This window comes from Lynx canadensis, chromosome B4, assembly GCF_007474595.2.
Source record: "Lynx canadensis isolate LIC74 chromosome B4, mLynCan4.pri.v2, whole genome shotgun sequence".
NCBI lineage: Eukaryota > Metazoa > Chordata > Mammalia > Carnivora > Felidae > Lynx > Lynx canadensis.
In genome coordinates this window covers 4943269-4958083 of record NC_044309.1, presented here as the reverse complement: position 1 = coordinate 4958083, position 14815 = coordinate 4943269, and the positions used below count along the sequence as shown (strand labels likewise).

The window sequence follows — 14815 nt, the reverse complement described above, 5'->3', positions numbered from 1 at the left end:
AATGATGGCTTTAGCCATGTTACTCAAAGTGAGAAGCCTATGTCTTTGTAACTCTGTCTTACAAATAAAGTGCCCTGCTAGCTCAAATGCAAATCAGGATTCCTCTAAAACTTCTACTTGGGAAACTTTGTATTTCATATTTTTAAAAAGGCAAAATAATATTTAAAAATCTAAGTAAACTCTGAGGCTCAATGTTTGAGAAATAGGTTGCTTACGGTGAAAGAAATAAAACAGCTTTGGAAATGAACATTCTATGATTATCAACTCTTCAATTCCACAAGATGTTAATACGAAGACACAGGTTTTAAATTGCAGAAGTAACGAATATTACATATATCCACATTTTTGAGGGTCAATGCACAATAAACTAAAAACTGTGAAAAACAGTGCAATTTGAAAAATAAAAAAAGCCCATCCAACACAGTATTTCCAAAATACATGTGTCAGAGAACACTATTTGTCAGTGTGAGGAATACTGTTCTCAACAAAGCTATGAATAGAGACGATGGTTTAAAATAAACACTAGGAGGGGATGGACGCCTGGGTAGCACAGTCGGCTAAGTGTCTGACTCGATCTTGGCTCAGGTCACGATCTCATGGTTCATGAGCTTGAGCCCCTCATCGGGCTCTGTGCTGACAGTACAGAGCCTGCTTGGGGTTCTCTCTTTCCTTCTCTCTGTGCACCCCCTCCTCCCTTGTATTCTCTCTGTCTCTCTCAAAATAAATAAATAAACTTTAAAAAATGCTTAAAAAATAAAATAAAATAAACAATAGGAAGTGACTGTGTGCTAATATATTTTTATACCTAAAACTATTTATGGTTAAAAATGTTTCCCCTTTAAGTCAGCATTTTCCAAACAGCAATATATTTACAAAATAATTTTACAGTTAGCAGAAGGAAAAGCACGTCCACACTATAACTGTTAGAAATCTACAGTAAATCTTGACTCTTTCATAATAAATGATCTCAATTATACTCAAGAAAGCACAAGTTTCATGCTCCATAGCTAAGGAGATAGATGAGCATTTCATCAAGAAATTATTTGACATTACCTCTTCTTGAACAATGTACTCCCACTTAAGAGTCTCGCTAGTGTACAAAATAGTATGACCACTAAGTGGATGGCCGCATTTTTGCTGAGCAATACACACGCTTCATTTAAACATTCAAGGTTATCAGAATATTAAGAGACTGAAGAGGGGGCTATCCTACAAAGAAACACTAAAACAACCTGAAAAATACCTGTCAGTAAAGTGGAAAGAGTGTCTCTTGGGACTTAAGTCACCAACAGAGAGCATGTGGGGAAAATTCAAGTTCAATCACAATGGCTCTAGACATTGAGTTAATATTCCTTCCTGTAGCACCTAGATCTGGGCACATTTCTACTAGGCATGGATTCAGTCTCAAAAGTTATGTCAAGCTTGGCACAAAAACAGACACTCAGATCCATGGAACAGAATAGAGAACCCAGAAATGGACCCACAAACATATGGCCAACTAATCTTTGACAAAGCAGGAAAGAGTATCCAATGGAATAAAGACGGTCGCTTCAGCAAGTGGTGCTGGGAAAACTGGACAGCAACATGCAGAAAAAGGAACCTGGACCACTTTCTTACACCATACACAAAAATAAACTCAAAATGGAGGAAAGACCTGAATGTAAGACAGGAAGCCATCGAAATCCTCAAGGAGAAAGCATGCAAAAACCTCTTTGACCTCGGCCGCAGCAACTTCTTACTCAACACGACTCCAGAGGCAAGGGAAACAAAAGCAAAAATGAACTACTGGGATCTCATCAAAATAAAAAGCTGCTGCATGGTGAAGGAAACAATCGGCAGAACCGAAAGACAACCAATGGGATGGGAGACGATATCTGCAGATGACTTATCAGATGATAAAGGGTTAGTATCTAAAATCTATAAAGAACTTACCAAACTCAACCCCCCAAAAACAATCCAGTGAAGAAATGGGCAAAAGACATGAATAGACACTTCTCCAAAGCAGACATCCAGATGGCGGACACATGAAAAAAATGCTCAACATCACTCATCATCAGGGAAATACAAATTAAAACCACAATGAAATACCACCTTACTCCAGTCAGAATGGCTCAGATTAACAACTCAGGCAATGACAGATGTTGGCTAGGATGTGGAGAAAGGGGAACCCTGTTTTACTGTTGGTGGGAATGCAAAATGGTGCAGCCACTCTGGAAAAAAGTGTGGAGGTTCCTCAAAAAATTAAAGATAGATCTACCCTACAACCCAGCAATAGCACTACTAGGTATTTACCCAAGGGATACAGGTGTGCTGTTTCAAAGGGGCACATGCACCCCATTGTTTATAGCATCCATTTACAACAGCCAAAGTACGGAAAGAGCCCAAATGTCCAGTGACGAATGAATGAACAAAGACGACGTGGTATATCAGGACACCTGGGTGGCTCAGTCAGTTAAGCGTCCAACTTTGGCTCAGGTCATGATCTCATAGTTCATAGGGTCAAGCCTCGCATCAGGCTCTGTGCTGACAGCTCAGAGCCTGGAGCCTGCTTCGGATTCTGTGTCTCCCTCTCTCTGTTCCTCTCCTGCTCCTGTTCTGTCTCTCACCTGTTCTGTCTCTCAAAATAATTAAAAACATTAAAAAAAAGAGATATGGGGTGTGTGTGTGTGTGTGTGTGTGTGTGTGTGTATACATACATACAATGGAGTACTACTTGGCAATCAAAAAGAATGAAATCTTGCCATCTGCAACTATGTGGATGGAACTAGAGGGTATTATGGTAAGTGAAATTAGTCAGAGAAAGACAAGTATCATATGACTTCACTCATATGAGGACTTTAAGATACAAGACAGATGAACATAAGGGAAGGGAAGCAAAAATAATATAAAAACAAGGAGGGTGACAAAACCTAAGAGACTCTTAAATACAGAGAACCTAGAGTTGCTGGAAGGGTTGGGGGTGGGGGGGGATGAGGTGGGGGATGAGCTAAACAGGGAAGGGGCATTAAGGAAGACACTTGTGGGGATGAGCACTGGGTGTTATACACAGGGGATGAATCACTGGAATCTACTCCTGAAATCATTACTGCACTATATGCTAACTTGGAAGTAAATTAAAAAAAAAAAAAAAAAAAGTTAAGTCAAGCTTGACACAAGCTGGATTCTGCTCAAAGCACCCTGTATTTATCTCCCCCTTTCTCAAAAGCCATCAGAGATACTGGGTGTCTGCTTTTGGACACCTGTTTCTCTTTTTAACTTCTAATGAGAGGAATTAGAAAATTATAAACCAACCTCTGATGCTATGGCACAAGTATCTGTTTTCTATTCTATAAGCATCTATCTGGTCTGAAAGCAAATAATGAGATGAACTAATGCCAACAACTTCAGTGTCACAACAACTGTTAACACGAATCAGCCACCTCTACATCGCCCCCAAACTCTCATGACCACATGCCCTGTTTATAGGCAGGAGCACTCATCAAAGACAGAAACACTCGGAACCCAACACCACCTGCCACTAAAGGTCCTTATTAGTATTCCCTTTAGATGGACTGCAACCTACCTCTGGTAACACTATCGATGCATCCATCCTCCATCAATCTAAGCTGGCCCTTTGATAGGTGCTGAAGAAGAGCCCATTCCTTAACTATCGGATCCTAAAATGTATTACCTTTACTTTTCAGACATTAAGGGATTGCCAGTCTAAGGTAAGTACAACTTTTTTTAGAGCACAATTTGGCAGGACCTAACAAAAACTTAAATGTGTATACCAGATAAGCATTCTACTTCCAGGAATGTACTCCTTAGACATACTAGCCTGAGTGCACAGGCTATATGTACAAGGGGTATTCCACGCACTTGTATCTATAATAACAAAAACACAAGATAACCAACTAAATTGCCGTCAGTAAGGAAACACCGTATAACTACTGAATAAAAATCAAAATAAATACATATATACTGACATATAAAAATATCTATTACATACTGAGTAAATAACATGTATTATATAATGTCATTTTGGTAAAAAAAAATACATTACAAATATGTGTTTGAAAATTTACAGAAAAAGATCTAGAAAGATGGGAAACCAAATTGTTAACAGTGTTTAAACCAATAGTTACTGAAGGAGAAGAGGATAAAGGGGAACTTTTACTTGTTACCTTATACACATTATAACTGAGGTTTTCTTACATAAGCATGTATTACTTCTACCAAAATGAATCATAACTTCAAAGAAATACAAATAGAGAAATGTGACAATTTCCCTTGAACATATACCTTTTCCAAAGCCATTTGAAAATTTAATCACATTAATTTTGGATTAATGACTTATAATTTTTTTAAAAAATCCTTTCATTTTACATGATTGAAATTAAAATTTTTTAATTCTACCGTTTTCCTTTGGATTTGTTAGTAATAACTTATAGCATTTAGTTTAATACCCACTCTTTTCTGATATGAACCCTGGCTCGGTCTCCTCTAAGACAGAATGTAGCTGGGAGGGTGGTCTTAATTCATTGTCACCAAGTACACCCCCAGAATTCTTGACATAGTCCTGTTCTCTGTTAGTGTCATAACTGCTAAAATGAGAAAAGAAAAAATGAAATCATAAAGCGAATAGTTCTATTCACAGCATATTTACCATATAAACAAATGTTTACTGAGCATCTAATTTATGTTAGGTACAATTCTGTAATGTTTACCATCTTTGACAGGTCTCCAGGGCTAAGGGCTAAATTTGGTATATAAGCAGTAACACACATAAGATGAAATGCCTTTCTTTTAATATTATTTAAGTTCTGAAGAAAATTCTGTTCACAGAAATAAGTTATGCTTATAGTAATCACATTGGCCTCACTTAAAAAAAATCTTTTGAAATGAAGAGTAGAGATTATAGAACTGCATGCATGTTCTACTGGTTGAAAGTAACAAAATCAAATAGAATACAGTTAAAGAAAATCTCTCCCACCACTAAATATGATTCATCCATTCTTTAGATACAACTATTAGGGTGCCTGTTACATATATATATATGAGAAACTGTCTCTACAATGAAAGCTTAGACTACAAAAGGAAGATGAACCTGTACAGAAACCAGTACTATAAATACGTGGGAGAATCTAGAACACAATGTAGTGGATGCATCATAGGGATTCCATTAAGATGGGATATATCAAGACGTTTCAGAGGGATCGATAACTTGAAGTCTGAGTAGGTGCTCAAATAATAAAGCCAAAAGAAGGGCTAGCCCGTATATTTTCTGGCAACAGAAACAGTATGAGGAAAGAGAGAGAGAAACATATGTAAAAGGAACTGTGGGTAGTTTATTTGAAGAATTCAATGTACTTAAAAAAAAATTAGTATATTTTTAGTTTTATAATAGTACACCCTTTTCCAAAAAGGATCTGAGGCAGAATTGTGTGGATGTTATCAAGATTTTTCAGAAGAAGTTGTAATACTGACGATATTCATTCATTAAGCAAATAGGTTATTTATGTCAAGAGGGGAGAACCAAATTGGGTCAGGAGACCAGGAGGGTAGGCCTACCACTAACTTGTTTTAAGACGTTAGTATTGTAACACTGTTGACACTTGCCTTCCCAAATATCATGCCCTGTTTTCTTTCCTTCCCCCAAACCACAATTTTGTTTAGGTATTAGGTGATTCCATGCTTTAGGCGGGAGGGGGAGGGAGGGAGAGAGAGACAGAGAGACAGAGACAGAGACAGAGAGAGAGAGAGAGAGAGAGAGAATGAGTATGAGTGTGAGTGTGAGTGTGAGTGTGAGTGTGTGTGTGTGTGTGTGTGTGATATAGAGAGAGGGAATTTACGCTCATTATGGTATCTGGCCAATGAGATGTGAATGGACATCAGTAGAGAGAATTCTGAAGGAAAAAACACATTCTCCCCATCTCCATCTTCTAGCCTTAGGGCCTCGTTTTGAGATGTGTTTGCTGCCCGGAATTCCTTGCAACCAAGATGAGATTGATCAGCCGGCACATTAAGAGTGAAACAAAACAGAATCTCAATCACTGAAGAAGTCCTTGAAATGCTGAACAAATTCACTTGGAGCTGCCCTGCCTCTCAATCTTTTGAGATGTGAAATAATAAATGTTCCTTTATTGTTTAAACCACTCTCGTTGGCAACTGAAAACACACTATGAACTTGGTTAAATCATTTATTTTAAGGTCTCATTTACTTGGAATTATCTTTTAAAAAAGTGTTTTTTAATGTTTATTTATTTTTGAGAGAGAGAGAGAGAGTGCCAGGTGGAAGAGGGGCAGAGAGAGAGGGAGACACAGAATCGGAAGTAGGCTCCAGGCTCCGAGCTGTCAGCACAGAGCCTGACATGGGGCTCGAACTCATGAACTGTGAGATCAGGACCCGAGCCTAAGTTGGACGCTTAACTGACTGAGCCACCCAGACTCCCTGAAATTATGTTTCTAAAGCTCCTTTCCATTCTAACACTGTGACTTTACCAACTGCCTTCCTGAAGCCCTGTTATGTATGAGGCATTGTGCACTGCACTAGATAATTTATCAAATTCCTCTTTTATTTGTCACCATGCATGGAGACATTTATCCTAGTATTTATTAGCAAGAAATCACAAAAGCTAATATAACTTGAAACCTAAAATATAAGGGTATTTATTTATTTATTTATTTATTTTTTCAACGTTTATTTATTTTTGGGACAGAGAGAGACAGAGCATGAACGGGGGAGGGGCAGAGAGAGAGGGAGACACAGAATCCGAAACAGGCTCCAGGCTCTGAGCCATCAGCCCAGAGCCTGACGCGGGGCTCGAAGTCACGCACCGCGAGATCGTGACCTGGCTGAAGTCGGACGCTTAACCGACTGCGCCACCCAGGCGCCCCAAAAAAATATAAGGGTATTTAAAGCCTTTGATTCCCACCTACTCAGTAAGTCTTACCTCCCTCCCACACACAAGGGAAAAAGACCCTTGATTCAGATCACTCCTAATGTAATTTCCCTTATTAGTTATATACAAAGTCTGATTTTCACACTCCTCCACCACTTCAAGTTTTCCTCACATTGAAAGCCCCCAAATCTAGCTTCTCTGATAACTTAAAAATTTTCCACCTGGCTAGAATCATTCTTCACAAGCGTTCCGTGGATATTTACCATAGTCCTGCTCTATGTACAGGTCTGGGCTGGAGCTAGGGAACACGGGAACAAACGGGAGACTGTATGTCTTGTCTACCTGCGAGAGTGGTCTCTAACATTTAGGTCATAATTTCAGAACTGTCAAAGTTCTGTTCAGAACAAGGTCCTCTTCCATGGAACAATGAAGGGCACACATTTTGTAATCAGAAGGACTTGGCAAGACAAAATTTTGAAGCTAGGTCTTTCTACCTTTGTGACTCTGAGAAAGCTGCTTAATCTTTCTTCCCCTTCTTTTTAAAAATAAATGTCATCAAGGCACATACACTAAATAAAAAGCCGCATGCCAGTAGTCTTATCAATCACTGCCCCTACCCTCCCAAGGAGCCCTGATTTCCATTCTTCTTAGGCAATCACTTTCAACTTTAGCTCTATCTTCTGGTAGAACTCCATGTTTCTAAATACAATAGCTGTATAAACTCACATCACTAATTTTGCTACGTCATTATTCAATGTTTCAATAAGTTGTATGCATTAATCATAGCTGGGCCACACTGGGTAGTCAATTTCCTTTTTTACATGATGTTTCATTTTTCTGAATTTAAGATGGTCTCTGCTTAAAATTCTCCCAGAGAACCCAAATCTCCTCCGAACAGATAGATACATCAAGTGTTTGGAGACGCCGTTTGTGCAGCATTGTGTCCTCCGGCTTCAGTCTGGACCTGTGCTCCCCGGTGAAGGACCTGTGCTCCAGGTAAAGGACCTGTGCCTCCTGGTGAAAGACCTGTGCTTCCTGGTGAAGGACCTGTGCTCTCCAGTGAACCAAAGAGCTTTGTGCCCTTGGTGGGGGATGCTGAGATACAGCACTGATGTATAAATGTTCAGCACGATCCCAGTTGGCAGAAACCCATGACCTGACTCTAAAACTTACATTCAAAGGATACAGAACAGCCAAAACAATTTTAGAAAAAATGGCAAATTTGAAGGATTCACCACCTGATTTCAAGAATCACCACAAAGCTAACGCAGTCACAACTGTGGTGTTTTAACAATAATACATACAGATCAGTGGGACAGCATGAGAGCTCAGAAACTGTCAGAAGGCTGCCAATATAACCCAAGAGGAAAAGAACAACTTGAAAAAAGATGATGCTATAACCACCAAATCAGAAAAAACAAACATGAACCTCAACCCCTACCTCAAACCATAAAATTCAAATGGAAATGAATGACAGACATAAATGTAACCCCTAATGCTATGAAGTTCCTAGAAAAAGATCAAAAGAGAAAATTCTGACCAGGGGGCAGGTTGAGATTGCTTAGGGCATAAAAATCAGTTCCCATAAAAGAAAAACTGATACACCGGACTTCATGAAAATTATAAAACCTTCTGAGCTTCAAAAGACATCATTAAGAAATTAAAGTATTTGTGAAGGACGTGTATCCAGAATATACAAAGAAGTCTTTTTTTTTTTTAATATTTATTTATTTTTGAGAGAGAGAGAGAGAGAGAGACAGAGCGTGAGGGGGAGAAGGACAGAGAGAGGGGGAAACACAGATTCCGAAGCAGACTCCAGGCTCTGAGCACAGAGCCCAATGTGGGGCTTGAACTCATGAACCGTGAGATCATGATCTGAGCCAAAGTCGGATGCCTAACTGACTGAGCCACCTAGGCGGCCCCAGAGTATACAAAGGACTCTTAAACACACTTCACAAACAACATACTAACAGCAAGTACGTACGTGGGAAAATGGTCAACATTATTAGTTATCATGGAGGTGCCACTTGCTCACCAGAATGACTAAAATTAGAAAGACTGAGAATACTAAGTGTTGGCAAGGATGAGGAACCTCTGGAACTCTCATACATTCCTGGTAGGAATAGAAACCTATATAGCCAATTGCAAAAATGTTTTGCCAGTTTCTTACAAAGTTAAATATGTACTTACTTTATGGCCCAGCAATTTTATTCCTACATATTTACCCAAGAAAAATGAAACATTATGTCCATAAAAAAAAATGTGTACACGAACTTTCGGGGCACATAAGCTAAAACTGGAAACAATCTAAATGTTCATGATAGGTGTTTGGATAAACTATGGTCTTTTCATACAATATACTATTCTACTCAGGGATTTAAAAAAAAACCTGCTGATACATGCATGAATCTCAAAAACATTAAACTGGACAAAAGAAATCAGACATAAAAAGTACACACTGTAGGATCCATACATACATGAAGTTCTAGAATTGGTAAAACTAATCTGTAGTGATAATCGTATCAGTGGTTGTTGCGGGTGGAGGGCAGGAATAGAAAAACTGATTGCAAGTGAAGCAGGCATGAAGGAACTTTCTGGGGTGATATAAATATTCTATATTTGTATGGGTGTGTTGCTCACAGGGTGCACACATTTACCAAAATTCACTGAACTATATACTTAAAATGTGTTTAGCACCAAATATGGATATGAGATAGCATATAACATCTGACCCAAATCCAGTAAAATTACTGGATTTTATGTGACCATAAAAAAAATTAATCTCAAGAGCCCCATGCTTAAAAAAAAACCAAAAACCAAGAACTACTTATAAATGACATAAGTTAAATTATAATGAAATTTAAAATGTTTGAACTGAATGACAATGAAAACACCTATCTGAACTTAGGCACATGCAAAATATCTACAAGAAAAAACTACAAGAAAACCATTAATTTTAAACGTACGTGTTAAAGAAAAACATTTGAAAATCAGTGAACTGAAGAGTCAATTCAAGAACTTAGAAAACAGAGAAGTGGTAAATTCAAAGAAAATAAGCAAAGGAAGTAAGTAATAAAGATTAGAAGCTAATTGAATAGAAGAACAAAGAACCACAGAGCAGGAACATATGTGGTACATATCCCCCCACCTGAGCCTTTTCTCACATATTTATATCAGTTAACTACTGCTTAGTAACAAGCCATCTCAAAATTCAGTAGCTTACAACCACAATCATTTACTACTGCTCACATTTCTACAATGTGGGCTGAATTAGGCTTAGTCCAGCTGGCATAGCTCCGATCCATCTCTCTCATCTTCCTTCAGCCAGTGAACTAGCAGAGGCATGTTTTTCTCATGGAAATGGCAGAGGTGCAGAGAACAAATGTAGAACACCAAGTCCTCTTAAGGTTTATCAGGCCTGAAACTAACATACTGTCATTTCTACCTGATATTATTGCCCACACCAAGTCATACAGCCAAACTCAAAGTCAGCGGGGAGGAAGAGATATCCTGCCCCTTTAGTGGGAAGAAATGCAGAGTCAGGGCAGGAACGCAAAGAGGAGGAGAGCCCTGGGCTTCATAATACAATTGATAGTGATGATGGTTGTACATCCTTGTGAATATACTAAAAACTAATTAAAAACCAATGTAATAAAATACTACATTAAAAAAATAAGAAAGAAATGCAATCTACCACAGTATCACCGTAAGGATGTTGTGCATATTCTTGTTTTTCATATTTAAACAAGATGAATTATCCTGAACCAGCAGAATGCTCAGGATGTAGGCAGGGGTGAGAGCAGTTTTCCGTTTTCTTAATTTAGGAGTTCCCCCTTCTTCGTTCCTGCATCCAAGGATTTTTGAAAAAATAATACGGTTCCTTTGTTGTCAACCTGCAAGTGTACTGTGGATCAGGAGGGTGTGTGTACTTCCAGCTCTGTTTTCCTCTTCAAGATCACTAAGAAGACACATCCCCTGCTTTCCAAGGTTATATACTCACTTCTAGGGAGTATTTTGCTAGCTCATTTTAAGATCTCTGGGCCACTCAGGTACTTTCCAATTCCTCTCTGCATTCCTTAACGGACACTATACGGCTGTTCAGTCTCAGCCTGGTAGGCAACGATTCTTTTAGGATGGGACTGCTGCCAGGACTGGACGGCTGCTGGAAATTTCTGAGCTATGCCCCCTCTGCACAACTCTGCCTTTTCTCATAGAACTGCTGGGGCTTCCGAACAGTACTTATGTATATATTCAAGTTTACCGGGTTTCTTTTTCTCCTTCACTTGTTCAAAATGTAGTCTGAGAACTGCCCCTGCCTCCCATTCTTTATGGAAGTAGAATGATTAAAAGCTAATCTGGCCTTGTTCCTTTTGGAACTATACGTTCAGTCTGATGATTTGGTTTCATTCTGTTTTGTTCTTCAGGGCATCAGACAGAAGACCCATTCAACCCACAAACTCACATCTTCCAGTTCTGGGACTAGATGGTGGTTTCCTCCCACTGTGTAAGACAAAAGACCTCCTTGACTGGTGCTCTATCTTTCTTATCTTCGCACCCTTATTTTCTAATGCTTGTGGCCATTTTATTTTGGGGGGAGAGTTCTTCAGCTTTATTATCCAATCCTTATATATTTTTTTCTGCTCTTACAGAGCCCTTTTCTGTTTTCTAAATAATTAAAAAAAATAGAACCTCGTCTTCTTTCATGGATGTCGTATCATTTCTAAAGATGCTATAGTTTTATTTGGTTGAAGTTTCTTCTGTTAACTGCAGTAAATTTATTTCTACCAAGCTCCTTTTATTTCCTACTTGTTTATCCCTGTTTGATTTCTTTCATGTTAGACACTTGCGCCCAGTGGCTGGGGATCCTCTGCTGTCCATTTATGTTTACACGTGAGGCACTTAAAGCTGCCTGAAAGTCTGGTGCATCAACAGTGCTTCTTGACCAGCAGCCCTTACTATTTCACATGATCTGATGGTGATGCAGCTGTTGAGTCGGGCAAACTCCCAAAGTCCGTGTCTGTTAAATATTTTGCCATGGTTTGGTAAGTTTCCCCAGAAAAGATTCCTTTAATATCTTGTTTAGAGGGAGCATAAGCTTGACTATTCGTTCTGAGAATCACACAGGAAGACAGTTCTGGTCTCACGCTTCAGTACGCTTTCACTTAATCTTCATTTTCATTGAGGTGCTCTGCCCCTACCTCTGCTGTCTGGCACGCCCACTGAACGTCTCCTGAGTGTCAACCTTCAGTCCTCTGTCTGGGTAGAGGGGAGGGAGACAGTTGTCTGGGTGCAGACAGCAGGGAAGGGAATCCAGAGCGTGAAAACTACAAAAATCATCACTCAGACCTTCTATTTCCACTCCACCCTTTATTCCCACCTTGACAAGTACCCGGTACTTCTAAATCCTGAGCTGCTGCCAGACTGCCTGGTGGGACTACGCCTGCCCCTTGATGGCTTCCAGGTCTTCAGCCTTCAGCATCCTCTAATCCACAAAGTCACTTACCACCTGACCATCTTCTTTCTAGTTTCCCAAAGCTGACTGCACCTGGCATCTACTTTCCCATGCTCTTTTTGTGGATTTACAACTTTATTGTTTTACTGTAACCTCAGTGGGATTTCCAGAGGGTGTATACAATTGGACATGTTACACTACAAGTGTCTACTTAATATAAGTCTTAATTTCTTCAATTAAAACATGTGGACTATATCCTCTAACTCTGGTAGTTACTATTGTCAGTGGTTGTTACTTTAACTTTTATCATTATGAAGACTTCACTTACTTAATGTATTGGCCGCAGACCTAAGTATATATCAAACAGCCAATAAATATTCCACTTAAAAAGAATTACCTTTTAGTGCGTATATACTCAATAAGCAGGTCTTCATATCACAAAAAGTACAATCTCAAGTAGATCTTCAATGATATTTCTCGCACGGCACTCTCTTCCTTCCTTTCAGAGTACTTGTTATGATTCACAATTACATATTCATAGTTACTTCAGTAATGTCTACTTCCCCAATGAATCAAGCCCTATGAGGGCAGAAACCATTTCTGTTTTGCTTACTCAGCATCCAATCCAATGCCTGGCATACAGTAAATATGTAACTGGTAACTAAATAAAAGAGTACATAATATTTAGACTATTTAATCTGTCCCAAAACTCAGTAAAAGGAATCAAGTTTCCCATCTTGAAAGCAGTCAAATGCTAGTACCAAAGTCTGACAAAGAAAACATAAAAAAAGAAATTAAAGATTTACCTCTCTTATGAATACAGATTACTAAAATCTTAAAACATATGCACTGGCAAAAAGAATCCATCAGGATGTGAAAACGATAACAGGTATCAATCCAGATTCATTATAGGATTGTTAAAAATTGGTTCAATAAATAGGAAATCCAAACATTTAACTAACAACATCGATAGGTGGAAGTAAGACAACCACAGAGAGGCTGCTGGGTGGTGGGGTGACGCAGAAGAGAAACCAAATGGCAGACTGTCAAAACGAAGTTTTCTACCTGTTTATATTACGATGCCTTATAATGTGCAAATTTTTGTTGAAGAGGGTTTTTTTAATTTATGGATTATCTGTCACACTTAATCTAAAAAACAAGCTAAGATGCTCCCAAATAGAAGATTTATTTAATAACATAGAAAAATGTCCTACCATAAACTGTTTAGGGGAAAGAAAAGCAAATTACAAAAGAGAAGCATATGTACCCATACATCTTTAAGAACACACAACACAGTTTAAACAACGGTCGTCTTCTGCATAACACTTAACAACATCCACTATCTTTCTTGTTTATTTGGTTATCCTCTCAGCACTAGTTTATTCATTTCATGAGTACAGGGAATCTGTCCTTTTCCAAGCTGTATCCCCAGTGCCTAGATTAGTGCCTGGTACACAATAAGGTTTCAATAAACACTTATGTAATGAATCAATTCATTTTCCAGATCATTTTTCTACTCACCTTGACCCACCTTCCCCTGACTTACCACTGAGTTCCAGCTATACTGATCTTTCTGATTCAGGCTCTTTCCTCTTTTCAGACCTTTGCATATGCTGTTATTTCTGACTAAAACGTTCTTTCTCCTGTTCCGTCCATGGCTTAGTTCCTGTTCTTCCTTTAGTGAAATCTACAAGTTTTTCCCTCAGAGAAACCTTGTTTTCTTTATAAAGCACTAGTGTTTTCTTTAAAGCACTCATTACAACATGCAATTATTTTATCAATTTCCTTTTTGGGGGCTCATCTCCCCCACCAGACTGTAAGATCTATGCAGGCAGATACTCTCTCTTGTTCACCAGAGTCCCCAGTGTCCAGCAGAGCTCACAGCACCACGGGAGGTACTCAATACCAAGTTATATTTAGGTGGGTCAAGTATAGGTAATTTTTGTTTTTGTTTTTTTGTAACTTTTTGTATTATCTAAAAGTTGACATAAGCATAAATACAATCTGGGGAAAATAAAGCAATTTTCACTTTGTAAAAAAAAAAAGAGATCTCCTACAGCCCTAAGTGGAAGCAAGCTAGTTTTTTAAATATGAAGACAAAGTAAAGAAAACAAGTGGAAATAACAGTTGCCATAAGGCAAAACAATGGAGCCCCATAAACAAAGTGTTCTGTTAAAAAAAAGAAAATACTATGGAATGAGAAACGTAGGATTTTCACAAAATTTTTAAAAGATATAAAAAAGTTTGCCAGACACAAAAGTTTAAATGTTTTCTCATGCCCAGATAATCATACACAGAAGGAATAAAAAAGCAAATGTGAACGAAGCACAAAACACCTGTATCACTGTTTTACATTTCAGAAGATGACCTAAAACACGGACCGTCTGCACACACGGGAGAGTTGTAAGAAGCAATCCTGCTCTCTAGAAGTTTCCGCAAGGGCTTCCTCACCACCATACTTACAGAATCCAGGGAGGACTGC

At 38.6% G+C, this 14815-nt stretch overlaps 1 protein-coding gene across 3 annotated transcripts in view; it reads right to left on the bottom strand.

The window, feature by feature from the left end:
• TASOR2 (transcription activation suppressor family member 2) overlaps nt 1–14815 on the bottom strand; it is an 80585-nt gene that overhangs the window by 55551 nt on the left and 10219 nt on the right. For 2 of the 3 annotated variants that reach the window (XM_032593817.1, XM_032593816.1), the window contains exon 2: nt 4450–4583. The exons of the other annotated variant lie outside the window; for it this stretch is intronic. The gene's annotated coding sequence lies outside the window, so the exon portion shown is untranslated. The remainder of the gene's footprint in view (nt 1–4449; nt 4584–14815) is intronic. 3 annotated transcript variants of the gene reach the window in all.